A 6,996-nucleotide genomic window follows, 5' to 3' on the forward strand; every position below is an offset into this window, starting at 1 on the left:
ACTGGCTAGTAGTCCTTACCTAGGTACTGTCAGGACCCTCATACTCTGCTTCTGACTGGCTAGTAGTCCTTACCTAGGAACTGTCAGGGCAGGCCTTCATACTCTGCTTATGTGCAGTACAATACAAATATGGTGTTTTTTGAAAATATGAACCTGAAATTGAGCAGAATATGACCACTTTAATTTCTTGTAGCATTAAGTAATTCATAGAACAAATTAAACTAAACTCATAACTTCCAAAGGCTTATTTGGTTATGGATGCCCCAGTAATTAAACACGTGTATGATTCACAGTCTATTCTCCTAAACATCTCCCACAGAGCAGATGTCATAACAGTGATAAAGGTGTTCTTTGCTCCCTTATGCATCCCACTCAATGTGACATGAGGTCAACTCAGAGGGACATAAATCAACATCCAACCACCACCCCTGATCACTCATGTCTTTTTGCGCATTTTCATCTCTACAAACGTGATACTGCATGAAACAATCGCCTCAGGCCCACATTAATGATCTGAGGGGAGAAAATGCAAAATTAGGCAAATTGTTGGTGAAAGATATCCACATCCTTCTGAGATATTCAATAAATCCACGTCCCTAGAAGCTGTGCGTATGACAGAATAATTATCAATTTCCATATCATTGGGATATTAGGGACGGAAACAGCATAACAGAAAACATTTGTTAACGCCCCATGATTAGATCAAGTCTGCGGTCTGTAGCATTTGGAGAATTTCATTTCAAATCCAAAGACTTGTGCATTGGCTGCAATCATGAAAATCTGATGATGTCTGTGAGAACTGGTAGGTATTCTTGATTATTATGTAATATGAGGAAGCCTGGACTGTGAAACTGTGCACATAAGCAAATGGGGAGCAGCAGTGCAGAGGAAACAGTGTAATCAATGGCAGCAAAGGCCCTGGAGTGAGATCAACATCAGCATCCACAAAGGCTCCGTTCTTGTAAATGTTTTATTTACAAATAGCTTATGGATGCCTTCTGCAATTGATATTGATATTATTATGGAAGACTGATTGGAATAATGAGACATTATAGCATGTGACCTTTGCCTAATGCTTATTGAAGTGCTTTCCAGGATTATCATTGTGCATAATTTATACAAAACAAACCCTACACTCCAATTACTTTGACAATATAGGCCGTTATGTTTTACTATTGTCCTCAGGGTGTCTATTAAACCAACAGTCCACAGGAAATGTGTACTATCATTATTACAATACAATTGTGCTTGTTAATATTATGTAGTTATTTATTTACAGATTCACACACATCCTTGAAGACTACAAACCCGAGTGCCATGAGATCTTTAGCCATGCTAGTGGCATGTCTCCATGGGATTGCAATGTTGTCGTATCCGCCGTATGACAGGCCAACATATCTCGACAACTGTTTTGTGGACTGCCATGATATTTTGATGAATCCCAGGAATGGTGATCCCCGATGTTTTCACTAGTGTTACAATGAGGTTAAAATGTTTTTAGTGAGATCAATTACCAACCAGGAGCAGAATGGCTCAGAAACTTGGTACAGATATCCAGGAGGAATTCTAAAAGACAGTGTTGATACCCTGGATTTTCCTTTGGTACCATCAGTAAGTTTTTTACTTATCCCAGGAAATATCTCAACATCAACTTCACAGTTTTACATCAAATGATACAGCTCTGAGACGATGGACTCAAAAACAACTCAACACCCAGTTCAAGGTGGTCACACAGGAAAAGCAGCCACAGATGGAAACTGAAGCGACCTGAAGCACAACACGGTGAGTTTCAAAATAAAAGCATGATGTAATTGCTGAAGCGGGCTGTGGCTTTTGACTAGTGATCCCATGATTATTCCTGTAGCCACATCATAACATTGACGTGTATGGTTTTGGTTATATTGACAAACCATGTGTGTATTGCCAGGATGTTTTTGACACACACTCATGTCCACCTACCGTTGAATTCGAATGACCTTGGGGATCTCTTGACCTTTGCTCTAGCACCATCACCAGGGAAACATTCTTATTTGTCTGTCAATCAAAAAAGCGGCAAAATGGACATATCCATCAGCCTCAGCTGCACTCTGTATTGAGTGCTTATTTGAAAATGTTATCATGTGGAACTAAGATGCCAAACACGGGAAACCTAACACTTCCATCAGCTGTGAGCATGTTAGCATGCTAACGTTGCCGTTTGCCCAAATAACCACTGTGTTCACAGTGCAGCCTCTCAGGGCTGCTAATACTGGCTGTGCCAGGTTCCCAAGAGGAGGATTGTTACTAGCGTTAACCATTTTTATCGATCACCACTGCAGGTCAAAGTTTACACTTAAGGTAGCACATCTCAAGGCTGAAACCAAAAGCCTAGGTTCTGGAGCAGTGAACCGAGCCTGTGATATGTCAAAATACTACTACCAGATGTTGCCGGTTCCATTTGACGCGCTTGTTGCAACTGCCGTAAGGGGAAGGCAGGGGGTTAAATGTGGGCTGCACTTGATAACTGTATATAGTAGGTGGGAGCAGAATGCTTAAATCCTATTGAGAGCATGGTTGACAGGATTTTAGCATTGGAGAATTATACACCCCCCCGACCACATAGTAAGTTGCAACAGCAGAGTCGTGCTGTCCGTATTTCGTTGAGATATTTGTGTTTTGTCACGTTTGCAGTGAATGAAACTCGCCAGACTTTATTTGTTTGATCTGATCTTATTCATTCAGCTGTGGAACCAGATGCACGGTGAGAGATCAATTGTCTGTCTGTGTTGCTATGAAATAGCAATAGGGCTCTCATGTGCCATCTGGTGGCTGTTGGTGCACACTGCAGCTGCTACTGGACATACAGTATTTTCTGACTTTCCTGGCACACAGTACAGGTTAGAGTACTTGGCTTTCAACGTGACAAAGGGACTGTCCTCTGTGCATTGACTTGTGTTACATTAGTACCACTTTTCTGTTTCTTTCCATCAGTATTAAACACAGTACTGCTGCATGATAGGAATGTTGTTAGTGCTGCTGGTATAGTCGGTAAACCATAGTAATGGCAAATAGATGTTGACTACACAATGGTGCCAGATGAAAAGTCAGGGGAAACAAAGGGATTGCAGTCTATCAACTGGAGACCATGGATATTTGTCCCAAAGTACATGGAAATTCATGCAATTGTTGTCAAGATATTGTACTCTGGTGGACAGACCAACTAACTAACCAACCGACATTGCCTTCCTTTGAGCATGCCTGACAATGAATCAAAGAATTCAGTCAAATAGCATAACGGCATAATAACATAAAAGTCAAGGGAAATGAGGTCTGAAGGAGCCCCTTCAGTGCATGTAAACACAAGACTAAATATGAGCATAGAGAGGCAACATTTGAAAGGCTGTATCAACACATTGTGTATTCACTCATGTCACAATTACTGAAAGCTTATTTAGATGGAAAAAGCAGCACTAGTCCATGAAGTCCATTCATGCAGTGTTATTGTCGAGCTGACACTGATAATCACACATATCCATTCGAATGCAAAAAGAAGGAAGTGCAGTGAAAAGTCACTGAGCATTACTTTACCACTGTCGGTGTCATGCATGCACTTGTGCATTCTGCACTGAAGCTCTAAACCATGTTTACCTGTCTCCTGGCTGCCTGTCTCCTGGCCGCCTGTCTCCTGGCTGCCTGTCTCCAGGCTGCCTGTCTCCTGGCCGCCCGTCTCCTGGCCGCCTGTCTCCAGGCTGCCTGTCTCCTGGCTGCCTGTCTCCTGGCTGCCTGTCTCGGGGCTGCCTGTTTCCTGACTGCCTGTCTTCAGGCTGCCTGTATCCAGGCTGCCTGTCTCCTGGCCACCTGTCTCCTGGCTGCCTGTCTCGGGGCTGCCTGTTTCCTGGCTGCCTGTCTCCGGGCTGCCTGTCTCCTGGCTGCCTGTCTCCGGGCCGCCTGTCTCCGGGCCGCCTGTCTCCGGGCTGCCTGTCTCTGGGCTGCCTGTCTCCGGGCCGCCTGTCTCCGGGCCGCCTGTCTCCGGGCCGCCTGTCTCTGGGCTGCCTGTCTCCTGGCTGCCTGTCTCCGGGCCGCCTGTCTCCTGGCTGCCTGTCTCCTGGCTGCCTGTCTCCGGGCTGCCTATCTCCGGGCGGCCTGTCTCCGGGCTGCCTGTCTCCTGGCTGCCTGTCTCCTGGCTGCCTGTCTCCTGGCCGCCTGTCTCCTGGCTGCCTGTCTCCTGGCCGCCTGTCTCCTAGCCGCCTGTCTCCGGGCCGCCTGTCTCCTGGCTGCCGCAGCTCTTTGGCTAGCTGCTCCAATGCAACACCTTGTTTTGTTGTTGCCGCAAGTTGAAGTGGCCAGTTCTGAAGGGCTGATGGCTGTGTGTGTGTGTGTGTGTGTCTGTCTGTGTTATTGAAGGGTTGTGTGCTCTGCACTTGGAGCAGAGGATTAGAGGCTGTGATTATCTTGAGCCCATGGTCACATATTCAGACACATGAATCTTGGTAGCAGAGTGGGTTTTTTCTCCTTTTCAGTTTTCATTCCTATTTTCTGTCAAACATTGACTCTACCTACCTGTGTCTCATTTCATAGCCTTTCATAGTTTTTTTTTTACCATAACCATGATTTTTCACTTAACCATGTAGAAGTTTTAGCAAGATGTTTTGTAGCTATTACTGAATCTGTCAGGTTTGATGTTTAGTTTCTCTCCTGCTTTAGTTTACTAAGCCATGTTACAGACAGGATGATCTTTACTTTAGTGTTCATGCTATGTAGAGATTGTGGGAATACTGAATAAATTCCACACATACAAAGACAAAAAAGCCCAATGTTGTCTTATCCGCTGAAAAAGTAAATTTTTCATAGACAGATTGTTTTATTATGTCCACAAAATCTACTTCTCAACTATATTGATATTGCTGTGTCACTGACTCCCCAGCACAGAAGACCTTCAAGCAGGTAGCTTTTTTAATGGAAAGGTAAATTCATGAAAAAATAAAATTGCTGCCAATGTGGCTAAACATTTTAATTAATTGGTCTACAAAAATAAATGCTAAACGCCCAACGTTTTTAAATCATATGTCCGTTTATCAATTGAGCCCAGATGGACTCTGGCTGAACTCTAACAGAGACACACCTGAGAAAGATTTTATACTTTGGAAATCATTTTTTAACGAGGGAAGTAGTCCTCTCTACTAAGGATTACACTAAAGCTGAGCTAAAAGACAATGAGTGGCACACACACGCACACACACACATACTCACGCACACACAGTCTTCCTGTCTTTAGGGCCAGTTGGTGGTCACTGAGCCTGTCTCTCTCTCTCTCTGACCTGTTTGTCTGAGTCTTCCTGTCTCTAGGGCCAGTTGGTGGTCACTAAGCCTGGACTTGGTCAGGATCTGGGTCTGCTTTGTGTCTCTTCCAACGATCTACATGCTGATCTATATGATCTGACACGCTGATCTATATGACCTATCATGCAGATCTACTTGATCTACATGCTGATCTACTTGATCTACATGCTGATCCATATGATCTGACACGCTGATCTATATGACCTATCATGCTGATCTACTTGATCTACATGCTGATCTATGTGATCCGACACGCTGATCTATATGACCTATCATGCTGATCTACTTGATCTACATGCTGATCTATGTGATCTGACACGCTGATCTATATGACCTATCATGCTGATCTACTTGATCTACATGCTGATCTACTTGATCTACATGCTGATCTATGTGATCTACATGCTGATCTATGTGATCTACATGCTGATCTATGTGATCTACATGCTGATCTATGTGATCTGACATGCATGAACCTGGAGAACAAAACATGACTCAACAGTAAGTGAGAGAGGTGTCCTTCCTTAACCATAGCACACCGTCCCCCTCCCCCCACCCTATCAGCTGCTAAGTGTTATATCACCATAGCAACAGCCATGCACGCAAACACACAAAGAGAAAAAGATGATTTGCACATTCAAATGCTTTTGTTAAAAAGTGTTAAAATCCATGGCTTGGTCTTGATGTAACTGCACGTTGATGATTTTATTCTGACCACAGCCAAAAACCTAAACCCCAAAAGTGATTTTTCTGAATTTTATTCTCATCTGTTGGAAACACATCTGGCCACGTCCAGCCCAACACTGAAACTACCAGCCTGGTCTCACAGAATTCTGGGAAACGATGAGGAACCGTCAACACCACATCACGTGGTGGGGCCACACGGAAGGGGGGGAAGGTCAGAGAGGCCGCCACGGAAAACAACGCCAATGTAAAGACAACGAGGAGATGACATAGCATGAGGAGTGACTGTTGGCGGTATCTACTCGGCTCGCCTCGACTCTACTCGCCTTTTGGGGTTTTCCATTACAAAAAAAAGTCCCTGGGACCTTCTACCAGGTACTTTTTTTAGTACTATCTCAGTCAAGGTTCCAAGTGAGCTGAGGCTGGTTGGTCGGATCACTGTGTTTTTAGCAGACAAGAGATCGGAGTGTGTGTCCGGAACAAATGGACATTTAAAAAATAAATCTAGCCACACACCGACACCAACAGATTATCTACTCTCTGCACTATTCTCACTTTCTACTGTTCAATATTAAGGGCTGTTAGGGGCTTTATGTCGTTTCTAATATTGCACACTGTTACTTTTAAAAAAACAAGACAATATAACAAAGAAAAGTTTTTATTTAGCTTTTCAAGTAGCGCATCAAACCCTCCCGTACATCCCGGGCTTCTTCCTCTGCACTCTGTGACGATGTCCCCCCCGGCTTTGCTGTCCCAGATGCATCCCAGTCGTTGACATAAGTCTCTCCATGACTCTCATAAAAATTATACGAAGTCCAGCGGGTCAGAACCAGAGATCCCACCGGTCGGACGTCGCCCACCAGACGGTCTGCGGCGGCGGTTTTGCGTAGCGTGAATGCTCTGAAACACAAACAGCACAAACGTTCGTTACGTAGGTAACGTCAGATTATATGAGTATAGGCGTAGCCCTCTAAGGGCTACGCTATTGGGTTT

The 6,996-nt window shown here is 44.3% G+C and overlaps 1 long non-coding RNA gene across 1 annotated transcript in view; it reads left to right on the forward strand.

Annotated features, from left to right (window-relative positions):
* The window catches only part of LOC117938163, a 17,910-nt gene that overhangs the window by 286 nt on the left and 10,628 nt on the right, over positions 1-6,996 (forward strand). The gene's annotated exons all lie outside the window — the stretch shown is intronic.

The sequence above is a fragment of the Etheostoma cragini genome, chromosome 22 (genome assembly GCF_013103735.1).
Source record: "Etheostoma cragini isolate CJK2018 chromosome 22, CSU_Ecrag_1.0, whole genome shotgun sequence".
NCBI lineage: Eukaryota > Metazoa > Chordata > Actinopteri > Perciformes > Percidae > Etheostoma > Etheostoma cragini.